General features: G+C 37.7%; 1 pseudogene; it reads right to left on the bottom strand.

Moving 5' to 3' along the window:
- Positions 1-15747: 15747 nt before the first annotated feature.
- On the bottom strand, positions 15748-16689 carry LOC129561717 (small ribosomal subunit protein uS2 pseudogene; annotated as a pseudogene).
- Positions 16690-19122: the final 2433 nt, after the last annotated feature.

The raw sequence follows: 19122 nt of genomic DNA, 5'->3' as shown, positions 1-19122 counted from the left end.
AGTTCATTTGTGTTATATTTTAGATTCCACATACAAGCGATATCATATAGTATTTGTCTCCCTCTTTCTGACTTACTTCACTTAGTAGTATAATCTCTAGGTCCATGTTACTGCAAATGACACTATTTCATTCATTTTTATGACTGAATAGTATTCCATTGTATGTATGTATATATATATATATATATATATTCACATACCATATATTCTTTACCCCAAAATAGTATGTAAAGTAAGAAATAAATCTTATTAGATAAATACAAAATCATTTGTAAGTTATTAATGTTTCATTTATTATTCAAACTTTTTCAGTCCATCAATAGAATATCAAAAGGTGGGCAATAACAGATTTTGTTGTCTTTCATTTTCTTTTATTAATTGTCAATAATATAAAAACAATGATATTATTTTAATGAAAAATTTTTGATTATGAAAATGTATTTACCTATAGGGAACTATTTGATGTAATAATTTGTTATTTTAATTTGTAAATATTCCTATTTAAATATATGGTATATGCACTGGTTTTATATATATATGGTATTTGATGTATAAGGATGGGTTTTTTTCTTTTCCCACTAAATAGGTCTCTCTCTTTCTCTTTTTCAGAGGCTGAGTGACTAACATGCTTGCTTGTATTAGCAAATATGGGGCTGTTGTGGAGGATCAAGACAATCTGTTTCCCACTATCCCTTGATTCCCTGAGCTAACTTACAGGGTCTCTGGACCCCTTAAATCACAGATATGGTATGTACAGAGCAATCCTACAGTAACTCCCCACCACTGTCCTAAGTCACATCTCAGAACCTCCCTATTCTGAACACAGAATAAATAAAATGCTCCTGCTACAAATTAGTTTTCCAACTAATTTCCCACCCATGGTTTAGATGATACAGGCAAGGTCTTCATACAGAACAACCTAGTTGGAGTAATTTTTACTAACTTATTGTACTGGTCATTTTACCCTTCTGAGGAGATTTCCTGTTATAAAAAATAAAATATTTTTGGGCCTGGTAAAGTTCTACTTGGTAACATCTCAAGCGTCATCATGAATTGATGTTGATACATTAGGTAATCTAAGAGAGAGGTCATACGAAGCAGGGACTCTGCCACACATTTACCAGAGGTGGCTTCCCCAAAATAGCCTTTAATTTTCACCTAAATAATCTATCAGCAGGAGCTGTAACTGTGATTTGTGTGGGTGGATGTCTTGTATGCTCTTCATCATATTCAAGTAACTCATTCAAACAAATCATATGTCAAATCCTAACTGTGTAGTGTTCAGGCTGGGTCCAACATGGCATTATTCAATGACAGTCCGATGATCTTTACTTGAGACATTACAGTTGTATGGTTGGGACAACCAGAATTCTGAAACTAGTTACGGTAACATACTCTGATTATGGAGAAAGTGCATATGATGGTAGAGGACCAGATAAAGGACTCATAGACACCAGAAAGTTCAGTAACTTCTAAGACATGCTGATAATTCGAGTTAATGACTATCAGATGACATTGTTTTCAAATCTTGATGAAAATCCTGATCACTGAGTGTTCAGAGCACAACTAATTCACAGCTAAACTTCTGGTGCATTTCTTTTCTTCCACAGCTCCCTAGATACTTGCTAAGTCTTGGTGGTTTTTTGCTTACTCTGGGATTCCAAAAAATCTCACCATCTCTCTGGCTGGTGCCCAAACTAGGACTTCACTGTTTACTGTCCATTACATTAATGTGATGCTTCAGACCAGTTAATAGATTTCTGATCTTCAAATACACAGAGCATTTCTTTAGTGGTTATACTAAGAGTTCCCTTTTTTAAACTAAATCACGTCTCAGTCCAAATGAAGGCAATCCTAATCTTGATTACTGTTTCAAAACCCAATTACCCAGGGAAAGAGAAAGGAAATTATACCAACAAAGAACTTATGTTTGTCCTAATGGCCTTATGGTGAGAAGCCATTGAGAATTTACAGTAGAGATCTGAATTTACTGCAAGGATGTTTAATTCATGGAGCTATTCAATGGTTCCATAAACAAGTGTATGTCTCCATGCTCTCTTGTCACCTGGTAGGGGAGAGGACTGCACTTTTCTTTAACTGTGTGTTATTTCCCAAATTGTGTGTTATCATTCTCAAAGGCTGAATTCAAGAAACAAAATAGAATAAGCAACTGGATTTCTTTTATTCAGGGACATAGTCATGACCCCCCTAATATGAAACTGAATGAATTCTGAAAGTATTTAAACCTTATTGTATCTTTAGTCCAAGAAAGAAAAGGTGGAAGGGGGATGTGTTTATATCATTAGACTGTCTTCCATTTCATCTAGCCAGAGTATTGGGATAATCCATTCTCAAATGTTGCCATAATGACTTACATTTTAGTGTGTACTCAGGCAATGTAGAAGGAAAATAGGAAAGTCATCCCATATACCAGCACTGTTCAGTAGAATAGTGCTGAGATGATGGACAGGACTGATGCTGAAGCTGAAATTCCAATACTTTGGCCACTTTATGCGAAGAGTTGACTCTGGAAAAGATCCTCATGCTGGGAGGGATTGGGGGCAGGAGGAGAAGGGGACAACAGAGGATGAGATGGCTGGATGGCATCATTGACTCGATGGACATGAGTCTGGGTAGACTCCAGGAGTTGGTGATGGACAGGGAGGCCTGGAATGCTGCGATTCATGGGGTCACAAAGAGTCGGACACGACTGAGTGACTGAACTGAACTGAGATGATGGACATGTTCTGTATCTGTATTCAATATGGTAGCCACTAGCTAAATGCTATTGGGCATTTGAAATATAGCTAGTATAACTGAGGAACAAATGTTTAATTTTATTTAATTGCAATTAGCTTTGCATTCAACTGACCACACGTAGTTAGTGGTTACCATATTAGACAGCACAGCTATTGACACAGAAACAGCAATACTCCATTCTGAAATTTAGTTCAGAAAGATACATATCAGGGATACCAAAGATTTGAGTTTGAAGAATTTCAAACTCTTATTCCATCTTCTAATTTCCAGTAGAGAACTCCTCATGCTGCAATTTCAACATTAGTCTTCATTCTAGTTAATGATTTATAGCACCCAGACTGTACTTCCCCAGTGGAGTGTAAAAGCTCCCAAAGAAAAATAATATGATGTTAAGATGTACCTCTAATGTACTGTAACCCACCTTAGACATTTAAATATTTATTATAATAATTTGCTTGAGAAGAACATGATGTATGCTTTTAACAGATAAGGATAATTTAGACCAGTAAAATGTCTAAAGGTGCACATTATTAAAATAGAGAAATGATTTATAGTGCAGACTGCATACTCTTTCTTTCTGAAGTCTGTGTATGTGTGTGTGTGCATGGTTATTAACTGTGTGGATTCAGGGCAGCAGACATGCACTTTCCAGAGCACCCCAGATTTTTATCTTTTATGTAGTTTTGGCAAACCTATGTGACTATATTTGTGCTTCAGGTGACCACTAAACAGGTCAGAGTTTTACAGCAACCTCAGACTTCTGAAATGATCTTGAACAAATCAGGAAAACATCATAAATGAAATTAATGAAATAAATGGTAGTTGTAAAATCTATTTATTATAATTCGAATTGTAACTTGTGACCTCTCCTAGTCATTTATCTATGACAAACAGTAAAAAAAAAAAAAACAAAACTGTATATGTCATACATCCTTTTCAAACCACACAACAGTTGCTTCTCCACACTGCCGTCTTCTCCTACCACTCTCAGGACTGTCTGGAGTGCTTCACTATGATTAACCTCTCGAAACACCAGTGCCATTGTCCTTCCATCCATTAGCATTGTGATTGTCATATAGGCAAAGTCCTACTTCTCTGCCATGATTTCTCATAACTGCACCAAAAACAAAAGTTACAGACTCAGCAAAGGTTTCATGCTAACCAGAGGGAATTTTAATATGAAATAGTGATATGGGAGATGGACAGAAAACCCAAGCCCAGATGCTAATGTTCAAGGAAATATGTTACAAACTTTAAAAGATCCTGTATGGGCTAACTCTCTTGTCAGCTTTGTTTTCATCTAAAATGCATTCCTTATCTTTCCAGAGATAATGGTTCTTTTAAAAATTCATCCCTAAACTCAGGGTTGGTCTCAGGATCTAAAGTCTGTTTTCTTTCTTTGATAGGGCAACCCTCAGGTCTTAATAATCTACAAGGTTACATTTATTTTCTCATGTCCAAGATGCTTGAATAGTCCATGATGGCCTTTTGTTTTCCAAATCAGGGTCCCTCTGACTCTACTTTGAGCCTGACTAACCTTCCTTGTATCACTGGGACAGATCTCATTTTTGAATGGGGTATTTTCCCCTACTTGTTTCCTGAGTGAAAATGAAAAGAGCAAATCTCTATACTTGACAGCATTTTTTTTTCCAATAGTTTTATGGTTTGGTTTTCTGGAATTTCCTGCTAATCCTTAAATCCATCCTAATTTACAACTAGAGAAAAGAAATGAACCATGGGATACTAAAGAAACAAACAAACAAACAAAAGTCTGATAGCAATAACAAGTGACAGATCTTTTTAGAGAAAAAGACAGAGGAGCAATGAGAAACACATAGATGTCTGCCAGGATTTTTGCAAAAATCAAGATACAGCTTACACATAGTATCAAGTTGTTAGGTAGTTAGAACAGGAAAAAGGAGTCCAAAATCCCAGTGGCTAAAAGACAAAGGGAAAAGCCCAGGAAAATGGAACAAAAGAAAATCTGCTGACTCCAGAAAGAGCCTCAGGTGAAACAAACATGCCCTCTTCCTGGCTAGCCCTAATTTGCATAGGGCAGGCTCAAGGGAGAGGAGACAAAACGTATAAAAAGAGGGAGCCAAGACGGATTGAGGCTTTTTCTTTGTGGTCACCCTCCCTCACACCTTGAGTATATACAGTACTTTGTTTACTGAATAAAATTCTGAGCTGTAACTGAGCTGTAACACTGGTCCTCTGTTTCAAATCTTTGTTGTGGTGAGACAGAACTGAGGAAATTACACACTGTCCTAACAAAGTCAAGGGAAGGGGGAGAAAGAATGTTTTCATACTGTAGCACAGAATTGATATAAAATAATTACTCTGAGTCATCAAGTCTATGCTTACCTAAGTTTAATCAACTGTCTATATTAAGGCAGGGAAGAATATAATAAAATTTATAAAACTATCTGTATATATTTTATATTCTTACGTCTCACCTAAATTCTGAATAACTTGGTTGTTTTCTGAATTAATTCATGTGATTATATCACAATACTAGCTGGGTAACTTCTGAACTAATTAAATGTCATTTTCCTACTCTAACTCATGCTGATATTCAGTTATGGAGTAAAATGATCCTTTTAAGAAGTAGGGTTCACTTATTTTTCTTGAAATGTATTTGTCTGCTAAACTACTATTTAGCAGACAATTGCTAAACACAATTCATTCCCAAAATCCTATTAGTAATTTGTAAATTTAGAATTGGCAAATTTTTGCTAGTTTATTATCTTTCTATCAGGGTAGTTTTAGTTTAATACTGTAGTTGAGTCCTCCAGTTCTGGACTTCAGTAATATAACAAACATCATATCATTTATCATACTCTCAGTCTGCTCTATACTGTACACATAACTGAAGTGAAAAGAAGCTATGGGCAATACGTCTTCTGGTGTGTTAAAAAACAGACTGCTAGCTGTACCTTAATCCTGTCACTAATTATCTGACCTGGAAAATTATTTATTTTCCCTGTGTCTCTGCTTGCTTAACTGGAAAAATAGCAAATTTACTCTCAGTCTTGATGTCGATATTTAAATATATACTAAAGAGCTGCATTTAATATTGATAAAAAATAGACGATCATTTTTATTATTTTTCATAGTCACAGGATTATAGCTATTATCTAATTAGAAGAAAAGTTCCCCTATCTTTTTCCTACCCCAATTATTTTCTTATTATAGGAATGTGCTAAAATATAGCTTTGGAAACCTGATTGATGATTTTGGAGAAGTACTTATTCTTTTAGAGAAGTACTACAGTAACTGATGATAGCATTATTCAGTTCAGTTCAGTTCAGTCGCTCAGTCGTGTCCGACTCTTTACAACCCCATGAATCACAGCACGCCAGGCCTCCCTGACCATCACCAAATCCCGAAGTTCACTCAAACTCATGTCCATCAAGTCGGTGATGCCATCCAGCCATCTCATTCTCCGTCGTCCCCTTCTCCTCCTGCCCCCAATCCTTCCCAGCATCAGAGTCTTTTCCAGTGAGTCAGCTCGTCGCAGGAGGTGGCCAAAATATTGGAGTTTCAGCTTTAGCATCAGTCCTTCCAATGAACACCCAGGATTGATCTCCTTTAGAATGGACTGGTTGGAACTCCTTGCAGTCCAAGGGACTTTCAAGAGTCTTCTCCAGCACCACAGTTCTAAAGCATCAATTCTTCAGCGATCAGCTTACTTCACAGTCCAACTCTCACATCCATACATGACCACGGGAAAAACCATAGCCTTGACTAGATGGACCTTGGTTGGCAAAGTAATGTCTCTGCTTTTTAATATACTATCTAGGTTGGTCATAACTTTCCTTCCAAGGAGTAAGCGTCTTTTAATTTCATGGCTGCAATCACCATCTGCAGTGATTTTGGAGCCCAAAAAAACAAAGTCTGACACTGTTTCCACTGTTTCCCCATCTATTTCCCATGAAGTGATGGGACCAGATGCCATGATCTTTGTTTTCTGAATGTTGAGCTTCAAGCCAACCTTTTCACTCTCCTCTTTCACTTTCATCAAGAGGCTTTTGAGTTCCTCTTCACTTTCTGCCATAACGGTAGTGTCATCTGCATATGTGAGGTTATTGATATTTCTCCCAGCAATCTTGATTCCAGCTTGTGCTTCTTCCAGCCCAGCGTTCCTCATGATGTACTCTGCATATAAGTTAAATAAGCAAGATGACAATATACAGCCTTGACGCACTCCTTTTCCTATTTGGAACCAGTCTGTTGTTCCATGTACAGTTCTGACTGTTGCTTCCTGACCTGCATACAGGTTTCTCAAGAGGCAGGTCAGGTGGTCTGAGATTCCCATCTCTTTCAGAATGTTCCACAGTTTATTGTGATCCACACAGTCAAAGGCTTTTGCATAGTCAATGAAGCAGAAATAGATGTTTTTCTGGATAGCATTATTAGGATTGTCTAATCTGTATGAAAGTCATCCCTGATAGCTCAGTTGGTAAAGAATCTGCCTGCAAACAGGAGACCCTGGTTTGATTTCTGGGTCAGGAAGATCTGCTGGAGAAGTGATAGGCTAACCACTCCAGCATTCTTGGGCTTCCTTTGTGGCTCAGCTGGTAAAGAAGCTGCCTGCAATGCCAGAGACCTGCATTCGATCCCTGGGTTGGGAAGATTCCCCGGAGAAGGGAACTGTTACCCACTCCAGTATTATGGCCTGGAAAATTCCGTGGACTGAATAGTCCATGGGATCACAAAGAGTCAGACACAACTGAGTGACTTTCACTTTCTTCTTTCAATCTGTATGAACTAGTAGAAAAAAATACCCCATTTACACTAAAGAGAGGATTTTCCCTGAGTCTACTTTATTTTTTTGTATGTATATGAAGAGGGGCATAGTAACAGTACTGAAGGACAGAGAATTAGTATTTGGTGATAATTCTACCGTTTATGTAATAAAAAATGCAACATCCTTATTTCTCATTAACAAAACATCAAGGGCTCTGGATAATGTGAAAGTTTCCCTTTAAGTTATGATAGGAGCCCAGAACAATGCTGTATGGACTCCTCTCTGGTTAGCACAGAAAGGTGAGTTGTATATGATTTGCAGTTTTATTATTATCAACTCATGCATTTTTTCCCCTGTGCATTGTTGGTTTTTAATCTCTTCATTAATTCAGCTCAAAGGCATTGAGAAAGACTTTGAATTTGAGGAAATATAATATCTGAGTCTTAGAAACTAAATTGCATTTTAAAAGAACAGTGAAGAGCTGGTATCTAGTTATATATTTTAGAATTATATAAAACTACATACAATACATATTATATATTCTAGTTGATATATAAAAGAGCAGAAATAAATAGCATGTTTATGGAATCTTGAGAGATTCAGTGGGTTTGGAAGTTCAGTAGGCTTATGAAGAAAAATTGAGAGATAGATTGTAAAGGTGTACTGAGGGAGAAGATAATATTGTAGAAGTATTCTGAATGCCCTGTATATGTTGGATTTTATTTTACATGTAATGGAGAAATATTGGCACTTTTTAATTATGGAAGCAAGATTTGTATGTGACAAGCAGTTTGTATTTTAACAACTTAATCCATGCCTAACTGGATGAAGATATGGGAGAGACACAGCTTTCTGAGGAAACAGAGACTCCGTTGATTGCTCTTGGTTAATGGAGAAAGAATAGATGATTAATGGTCTTAGAGGGAAATGGTCCATAGAACTTATTGACATGCTAAACATAAGGTAAAAAAGAAAAGAGAGTCAAAAATGACTCTGGAATATAATAGGTCACACAGCTGAGAGAAATGGTGATATCATTTATTGGGATGAAAAATCCAGAAACAAGAGTATGTTGTCAGTGATTCTTGGGTTGTGTTCAAGTGTGTCCATTTAGTATGAAGTCTGACTTTTTAAAACAGTGAAACTATTCTGGATGCTGAAAACAATAACCATAGTGCTATTGAAGATGAAACCATGAACAGTAGCGATATTACTTTCAGAGTAAAGAAGTTCAGGGTGTCAGAAGGTTCATAAATATTAACATCAGCAATTTATTTATTAGGTAATTAGCATGAGATAGGCTGGGGATGGAGTAATCCTTTCTCCTGGGCAACAGTTTTTGAAATTCCAACCTTTGAGCCACTTCCTCAAAGCATGGCCACTTGAGCAGTGGCAAGAGCAATTTGGAACTTGCTCAAGGTATGCCTTTAGATCCCACCCGTTACCTACTAAATAAAGAATTCTGGCATTTGGTGGCCAGAATCTATGATTCAAGAATATCACCAGGTGATTCTGATTCACTCCCAAGGGGCTCAATCTTGATTGCACATTAGAATCATCTGGGGATTTTAAAATAGACTGTATTCTGGACCACACCCAGTGATTTGACTGTAGACAAGGGTGTGACCTGGGCACCGAGACCAGGAATTTTGAAAGTTCCCCTGGTGATAGTAATGTGTAGCCCAGGCTGAGAACTGCAGTTCTGAAGAGCAATGACAAAGAAATCCTAAGAGGAGTGTAACTCAAACTTTAAAGTGCAAACCAACCATCTAGTTTACTCTTAAAAATGCAGATTCTGATGCAGGTCTGGGGTGCAGCCTGAGAGGTCTGCTCCTCTGTGAGCAGTGTGTGACCACAGACCACGCTTCAAGGAGCAAAGTTCTAGAGCAGATTTGCCAGACATATACGATACATCTTCCACAGTTTGAAGAAACAACAGATTAGCTGGGGGTGACTAGTTTGGCGTAAGAATTGGTTGCTCGGGAAAAGATATCAGAAGTGGGAGTAGAAGCCAGTAAAGTTTACAACCTTGTTCAGTATTTACATGTTTTTAGATCAATGCCAAAACACAAGTACTTTTTAAAAAATTGCTGTTTTTGTTGTTCAGTCATTAAGTCATGTCTGACTCTTTGTGACACCATGGACTGCAGCATGCCAGGCTCCTCTGTCCCTCACTGTCTCCCTGAGTTTGCTCAAATTCACGTCCATTGAGTCAGTGATGCTATCTAACCATCTCACCCTTTATTGTTCCTTTCTCCTCCTGCCCTCAATCTTTCCCAGATCAGAGTCTTTTCCAATGAATGAGTTCTTTACATCAGGTGACCAAAGTTTTGGAGCTTCAGCATCAGTCCTTCCAGTGAAGATTTCCTTTAGGATTGACTGGTTTGATCTCCTTGCAGTCCAAGTGACTCTAAGAGGCTTCTCCAGCACTTTCAAAAAAAAGACTAGTCTTTAAATAAAAATACTGGACTAAGTGAAAGAGGTCAAAATCAAATTTTTGCAAGTAGGCACCAAGAGAATCATTGGGTTATCATATTTTTGCCATGTTTTTCTGGAGAGGATGTGAGTTTAAGTTTCTAGTATAAACTTCGATTGTCCTACTAAATGTTATTCTGAAAGGAGTAACCCATATGGGCTCATACTAATCCACTCACAGGTCAGTAGGAAAGTTTTTCTATTTGTGGGTTTTCACTTTAGTAAAAGTCAACCTATAATTTTAGAACTTCAGAACTATGAGGGAAAAGATCCCAAAAGTGGACTATATAGCATTTTTTTGCCACTTTTGAAGAAATGTGCGTTGGTAGTTTTAATGAAGTTTTGATTTAAACTTCATTGGTGGTTGAAGGAAGCCAATTTGGATGCCTCCCTTTAGGGATGACAGTAGTCGAATCATCACATGTCTAATGGGCCCAGCAATATCTTAATCAGCAAAGGGTTAATCTGAGTCTGAGGTGACAACTTACCCTCTGGATCTTGAATTCTATTTGTTTCTTCATTAATCAAAAGAAAAACAAATATCTTGGAATGATTAAATAAGAGCTCTGCCTTTCCATCAAATGTTTAGGCTTCCGGAGTTAAGAGAGATGGGCATTTCCTATTGTAAATTACATTCTACTGGTTAACTTATTAGTAAATGGGTGAACTGATCTTGCATAGAAAAAGGATGAGCAATTAAATAATAGTGTTTAGTAAATATTAAAATGAATTGGTCCAAAATTGAGTTAGATAGCATGCATTCCTAATATGAATTAATCCCAAAATATGAAGCTATCTCCTATTTTCAGAAGGAGAAGGTCCAAAAAGTTTGTGACTTTTTTATTAACTATACCATAATGGACTGTGAAGAAAGCTGAGCGTCGAAGAGTTGATGCTTTTGTACTGTGGTGCTGGAGAAGACTCTTGAGAGTCCCTTGGACTGCAAGAAGATCCAACCAGTCCATCCTAAAGGAGATCAGTCCTGGGTATTCATTGGAAGGATTGATGCTGTGGCTGAAACTCCAATACTTTGGCCATCTTGTACAAAGAGTTGACTCATTGGAAAGGACCTTGATGTTGGGAGAGACTGGGGGCAGGAGGAGAAGGGGACGACAGAGGATGAGATGGCTGGATTGCATCACCGACTCGATGGGCCTGAGTTTGGGTGAACTCCGGGAGTTGGTGATGGACAGGGAGGCCTGGCATGCTGTGATTCATGGGGTCGAAAAGAGTCGGACACGACTGAGCAACTGAACTTAACTGAACTGAATTGTAAAATATTAACTTCTAATATTTAATTTATTAAATGTTATAAGACATATTCAAAATGCCTTATATAATTACCTTATTTATATAGAAGTATGCTTTTTCACATTTCTTGAGAACACTTTTTACTATGTATCTTACAAAGTAGTCTCATCACCTTCAGAATTGTTTGTTGAATCATCTTCACTGAGAGAACATAATTTTGTCTGACCACTTGTTTTTTTAGCTAGAACACATTTTGGATTAGTATTAATATTTGTTATTCTCACTGGAAAATTTATCCTGAGAGCATACAATCACAAAGCTTTAATACATTTTCATATTGTCCTGTGTACATGCATTTATGATCTCCAAAACATAACCACACTTTCTCTTTTAAAAAGTAAAGTTTACAAGCCTTGTTTACAACAACACTTGCAGTTGTGAAATCATCCCAGTGAGAGTAATGAAGAAATCTAAAGTTTTTTCTTGTTTCGTTCATCAATTTATTCAGTTAATCATTTAACACTAGTATTGACATTTGTGATTTCATTTGTGTTTTCTTTCCCAAACCGTATTTGATTAGTCAAAATTTAGTAAATTGAAAGAGGGTGAGCTATAACTAGACTTTGTAAGAACTTGGATATAAAATAACTAACTATATCCTCTTATCTGAGGGTTAATATTTTAGGAGGAAAAAACTTTTGGCTTATATTTATGTAAGGCCAGCAGTAATAATAAGGTATAATTCATCGAATTTTTATCATTGTTTTAAGGCAAATTCATACTAATTATCATGACTTCTGAATTCTACATTCAATTTTATTTTGTATTTTTATCTGAAACTGATTACAATGAATAAAAATTATAACAAGCAACAGGAAATTCTCTGAAGATTTTATGTATTATATAAAAGAGATATACATACTTTCTTTCATTAGACTGAGTCCCCTGTGGAATATACTGTAGTGATGCTATATGGGAGCAAATTTAATTCAACCTTAATCTTAGGACTTTTTCCTTTTAAATTTAGCAATGTCTAAATTTGACCCTATGGTAAAAAGTTATTTTGATCTGTATATTATCAACTTTTGCTAATTCAAAAACAAACTCAAAATTGCAGCAGCTTTCCACAATATACATTTTTAAAATTGTTCTGTGTGTAACTTGAAAGCTGTTCTTTGCTGGGCTTCACTGAGCTCAGCCCGGCTCTATGAGTCCTCTCGTGCCTCTAACCATTGTAAAGGAAGAGCCACCATCTGAGAGGTGATGTTCTTATGGCAGAAGGCAACTGTTTAGATAAGACAGAGCCAACCCAGACAAAGCATTAAAGCTTCTATTTGTATGTCACATCTACTCACACGCCATTGACTAAAGAAAGTCTCATGGCTAAGCCAATGTCAATGGAGCAAGAGGATATACTCCCTATCAATGGGAAGCATGACAAACATGGGGAGGAGGCAAATAATTGTGAGCAAACAATGAATATACTTTAGCCTGTTAGCTGATAACTAAATTGTTTTGCTGAGTATCTTGCAATTTGAAAATTTTTCTTAAAAATCATTAGAATCAAAGTTAATGTAATTGAGTATGTAGGACACACACTGTTTTTGAGTACCTATAAATGGCCATGAAATCAGATGAAGGTCAATTGTATGAAATATGAAGATCATATGAGATTTGAGAGAAGATATTGAATATATTTTCTAACATACTTATATTTCTTTATGATGCCATCAGAAATAATTTCCTTCATAGTTTTTAACTTCTTAGAATAAATTTTCATGTCCAAAGCCTATTTGGGAGTTTTTCCTTCCTGTACTATTCTTGTCACTGCAGTATCCAAATCTGGTTCTCTTCCAGTTCTCCTGGAGATTCTAGGAGGTATTTAATTTCCTTTAGTGTTTCTGCTAAAGTATTTAGGCTAAACTCTTTTCCATGTATATATCCTATGGAATGGATATGTAGCTTCAAGAAGTTAATGTATAAGAAGGTACCTAGCATATGGAATGCATTTTAAAAGTCATATCCTTTTCTAGTCCTAGGATTTCCTTATGAAAATGTTGATATATTTGCTACGCCTAAGAAATGCTCTGTTGTTAATTTTTTGGCATGATGTCCTCAAACTCTTAAGAACAGCTTACCCTGTTTCAGTGTCAATGATTTTTCTCACTGATACTGAAAGCCTGGGAGTGATAATGAACATAAGTAAAAAACAATTTTCCCGCCACTTTCTGATGATGTCTCTTAGCCAATCAAATGTCCTAGATTATCAGAGGGCAGTTCCAACTTACAATATGGTGCTTCATGTCCCCATAAATATAATTTTATATATAACATCTATGTTTTATGTTCTGCTTCATGAAATATATGCTATCCTTGGAGCTCCCATCTTGGTGAATATGGAGATTCAGGGAAAGGCAGGCCCTGGAAGAGGGCATGAAAGCTCTGGCCCTTTCCTTTAACCTCAACATGTACATCTCTTCCATCTGGTTGTTCCTGAGTCATATCCCTTTGTAACAAACCAGTCATCTAGTTTTGGGTTCAGCTCCCAGATGATGTGTTCCTTAGACAACTTGACAGAAGAATTAGGAGAGGATACAGAAAGCAAAATTTATGATGATTATAAATTTGTGACCAAGAAAGCCCTTCAAAATATAGGGCCACACATCCTGTTGGATCACTTTTTCTCTGGGCTTATATGCATGGATTTTTCATGGATATAACTCTATTATAAGACTCATGAAACGCACAATAATCCACGTGCTTATGAAGCATATGGGAAAGATAAGATCCACAAAAGAAAGAAGCATGTGCAAGAAGAATCCAATTAAAGAAATTGCCAAAAGTTGACAAAGAGCTAGCACTTAACTGAGGAAGAGGAGGAGAAGCAAAAATCTGCATAGAAGAAGAAAGAGCCTTCCTAATAGTTTTTCTTACGAGTGATGGTTTAAAAGTTACATTTGAGAGAACTGACTTCCAAGGAGACAAACAAAAGTGAAGAATTTAGGCTTTTGAATTCACCTACTTAAAAATTATTGGAAAAAGGAAGAAGAAACTAAGATTCCTAGGGCAAAAAGAACTTCATGAAAAAGAAGAGAAAGAACTGGGAGGAAAACAAAGTGATGCAGAAACTTTTGAGTTCAGATGTTGAAAAAAACTGAGTGGAAGAGGTCAGGAAACAACACAGACTTCTCCACTAAGCAGAAGCAGCAGGAAAGACTCATGGAGGACCATCAGATGGTCCACAAATTGCATTTTTATGTGATCGAAGCTGGAGAAGAACTCGGAAGCTTCAAAGATACTGCCACAAAGCAGAAGCTGATGAATAAAACTCTTGAAGATTGTTTGAAACTTGAAGTAGAAAATGGAACACTGAGTGTTTTGGACACCACAATTGGCAGTAAACAACTGACATTCACGTTAAAGAGTTTTGAACCATAGAAGTGACGGGTGGCTGAGAAGCTCCACTGACAAGAAAGGAAAACACCTCCTGGTTCAGCCAGTCATCAAAGTTAAGACACAAAAGAGGCTGGCTGATGCTTTGAGCAGCTAGTGATTTGGAAGGAGCGTTTCTCCTTCAAATTGATCATCATCAGAATACATCAAGTGCTTCCATGGTGGCTCAGCAGTAAAGAATCTGCCTGCAATGCAGGAGCCACAGATGTGGATTCACCCCCTGGGTCAGGAAGATCCCCTGGAGGAGGGCATGGCAACCCACTCCAGTAATCTTGCCTGGAGAATCCCACGGACAGAGGAGCCTGGCAGGGTACAGTCCCTGGGGTCGCAAAGAGTTGAACACGACTTAGCAAGCACGCACAGAATACATTAAACACAAATTGGGGGAGTGTCCACTTTTAATGTTTTATGTAAATTTCACCTACAACTGAAAATTTAAGATTTGACCACTTGTCCCTATATCTTATGGGTAAGACTTTGAAACTGAACCCCTTCCCCCACCAAATGGTCAGTGCGTCACCCCCAGGGTGCTTTCTTTTTTTTTTTTTTTTAACAGTATATACTTTTTTATTGAAGTATAGTTGATTAACAATATGATATTAGTTTCAGGTACACAGCATAGTGACTCAGTATTTTACAGGTTAAAAGTTATTATAAGATTATGGCTATAATTCCCTATATAATACTGCTATACAATATATCCTTGTTGCTTATCTATTTGATACATAGTCGTTTGTATCTCTTAATCCCACACTGCTAACTTTCCTCTCCCCTCTTCCCCCTCCCCTCTGGTAACCACTAGTTTTTTTTTTTTTTTTTTTTATGTCTATATAATAACATTTCTTTCTTTTTTTCTTTTTGAACAGAGGAAAATTTATGCGTCGAACCTGGACTGGTCACTTATGATAATATACATGCTACAATTCCCAGGGTGCTTTCTATGAGTTGTTGCTCCCTATAGACATTGTTATCTTCTCATGGTTTTCATCAAGTAATCCAGGTTGTTATTTTTTAATATTGTAGTATATTTTTTAATGTGATATGAGTGTCATGAAAGGTTATCCTGTGCTAAAATGAAAATTGATCATGCCCTGGGGACTTCTTTTCTTCCAATGCCTGCCTCCATTCACTATCCAGTCAGCAGCAGTGGGAACTGCAGACCAGTCTTCCAGTGATGAGTGGAGCTCTCCATTCTTCAGTAGGAAACTGCTGGATAGGCACCAACGACACCTGCCCACCTTGAAACCAGCCTGGGACCTGGGACTGACTAGCAGTAAATTTGGGAACAGGAGCAGTTCATTCATCCTGAAATCCCTCCTTTGTAACAACAGCCTTTAATGCAACAGCCTGAGCTTCCATTTCAGCCCCTTTAGGACCTCTGAAGAAGTAGAGATTACATGTGACCTTCCATGGGTGTTCACAGGAGAAGCTGTCATGCTTGTGCCGAAACTTCTGGGTCAGCATGCACCACATCAGACTCACCAGGTGAGCCCCCTTGTTGTAGAACATGGTGTCTGTCTTCCCCACTAGAGCCTTCACATGGTGCAGAGGAGAGTCTGTATTCTGCTGAGTGACTGTAGGCAGGTTAACATAAGGTGTCACTGTGAGAGGCTAATGACCAACCCCGGGTCAGTCACCACCAGAAATTGTGGCTCACAGAAGGCTGCCTGGATCTGGCTGATGAAGATTCCAGGAGTTAAGTGGCCACCAATCAGAGTGGCTCCAGTGGCAGCTGCAAACTTTATTTAGCACAGTTCAATCACCAGTATTCCTGGATTATATGATACTGGTATCAGCTGAGTTTGCCAGCAAAAGCTTCTAAGCTTTTTCCCAATTTCTCTACAGATTTATGAATTAGATTCCACTATTTTTCTTTTTTTGGTAGATATGCTGTTCCATTTGGGACTCAAGGTTAATGTCACCTAGTGGGTTACTGCTGCAAGGAATCTGTGGACATCTTTATCTCTCATTAGCGAAACATCAAGATCTCTGGATGTCATGAAAGTTTCCCATTAAGTTACAACAGAATCGCAGAACAAAGCTATATGGACTCCTCTCTGGTTAGGCCGGAAAGGTGAGTTGTATTTTTATTTGCACTTGTATTATTATCAACTCGCACATTTTTTTCAGGTGCACTGTTGGTTTATATGTCTTCATTAGTGAATGATCATGATGTTTTCCAGTTTTTCTTTAGAGACTTATTTTCGCAAAGTTGGAAACATCTTTTATGTAACAGCTAGCTTCAACACTAATCCCTCAAATGGGTTGCTAAAATACTTTTTCAGTTTAGACTTTCTTTTTTAAATTGTTTAACAAAGATCTTGTTAAAGTGGTTTTAACAAGGAACTTTTATTTGTATTTTTTATAATTTTTGGTAAAAAAAAAAAGTGAGGTACTGAGAATAGTTTTTCAGGGAAACTAATCTAGCAGTGGTAGGCAGGGTTGATTAGACAAGGAAAGCTCAATTAGTACGTCAGTTCATAACCGAAAAATGAGACATGGTTGTGCAGTCGAAAGCCAGAGATGGAAACAAAATTTAATGAATAAGCATCAGATGCCTTTTAAAGGATGTGGTGCTAATGGTAAAGAACCCACCTGGCAGCACAGGTGGCAGGAGATGTAAAGAGATGTGGGTTTGAGCTGGGTTGGGAAAAATCCCCAGAGGAGGGCGTAGCAACCCACTCCAGTATTCTTGTCTGGAGAATTCCCTGGACAGAGGAGCCTGGTGGGCTACAGTGCATAGGGTCTCAGAGTTGGACACGACTGAACTGCTTAGCATGCACACAAACCTTTTAAGGGCAGAATGATAGGAATTGGTTCAATGTACGTTCTAAAGAGATATGTCACAAATGATTCCAAAATTTGAGACTAAGAAGAATGTAACAGTGCTAGAAACATAAAATGTTGGTATGCTGCCCTATTGTTTTTCTCAAAGTTTGTTTTATTCGATTTTAAGTAAACAGTTTATGGTGACAACAGCCTACAAATACGAACACTGAAGAGTCTTGGGAATTTCTTTTTCTGTCTTTGATACACATTCTTAAATAACCAAACTCATGTTTCGTTATATTTCATTATAACCACTAATTGTGTTGTTAGCTAGTGGCACCAAATAAACAGGATTTTCTGTCTCCCCTCTAGCTTCCTAATACAGCTGTGCTCCTCCTCCTGTCCCACATTGGTTCCAAGTCATAGGTGACTGGTTGCAATGATCTGCTGTTACATGAGACCCCAGTCTCCCGATCTACTTTCATTCCTGTCCCTATATTTCCAGAATTACCTCCCACTACATATCTAAGCCCAAGCACACTACATATATGGAATCATGTGCAATGGCAAATGTTTTGGCCGATTAGGAGCCTGGAAGGAAAATGGTTAAAAGACCAAGTTGAAGGAGGTCTGGTGTAGAGGCGTGTGGATCGACAACATGTGGAGAACAAAGAGTAGCACTGATGCCTTGCTATCTCTGGGTATAGGACCATGGCACTTTGTTCATAAAAGATTGTCACAGGAACCCCATTGAATGTATTCTTTCCGAATTTCTCCGTCCATCTGACAATGCCTTATCCACAATTCTAAAATCCAAAGATCTCTGACATCCAACAGTTATTTTTCTTTTTGCAAACTCATTTGGCAGCAGAAAATTAGTTGAAGTGACATGATGACATTTATAGCTGTAATTACTATTAATAAAGCCAATAAATTAAAGAACTCAGATGTCACATGATTTTCCAATACAGTAAGGATTACAATGGTGAGAAGAGCACCAACATTACTAAAAATTCAGGCGGTGACTCTCTCTTGCATCCTGGAGCAGGAGAATGTGTTATAAGGCTAAACTCACTAGTAACAGTAGAAATGAGTAAAATCCCCAAACGATAAAGGCTGGTGGTATTGCTTAACCATCAGAAGCCTGGTGGGTGCAGCTGATGATAATGACCCTCATGCCATCTATTACTTTTGCACCAGCTCCTGTTCCTCAGCTCACATCTATGGTTGCAACAAAGATTATTTACAACCAGCTGATGGAGGGGTTGGGTTCATGAATGGGTAAACTGGGGATACGGGTACAAGATAGAATTAGATGCAAACTCTGCTATAGCTTTATTCAAGGTAAGACAGTGATGATAGGAAATCATCTCAATGATCAGAGGTTTTGGACAGTGCCCTACTCATCCATTTTGTGGGGATACAGAAGTGGTCCAAGCTTATAAGATGTATGGAATTCTGGGCAATGGGAAGTGGCTTGGCTGATTAGGGTCCTGGAAAGAGAAATGTTGAAAAACCACTTTCAGTGAGTTCTGGCTAGAGACATGGGTTTGGACATGTGACTATGGTCACACATTGTGGATATACTTGTGTCCCGTGTTAATGCCCACCAGAGATCTCCACCATGAAAACAACACTAAACACCCCAGTAAATAAAAGTGGGT

Source organism: Moschus berezovskii, chromosome 5 (genome assembly GCF_049115385.1).
Source record: "Moschus berezovskii isolate FMDL1 chromosome 5, NW_MosBer_1.0, whole genome shotgun sequence".
Classification (NCBI taxonomy): Eukaryota; Metazoa; Chordata; class Mammalia; order Artiodactyla; family Moschidae; genus Moschus; species Moschus berezovskii.
This window is presented reverse-complemented; position numbering and strand designations above follow the sequence as displayed.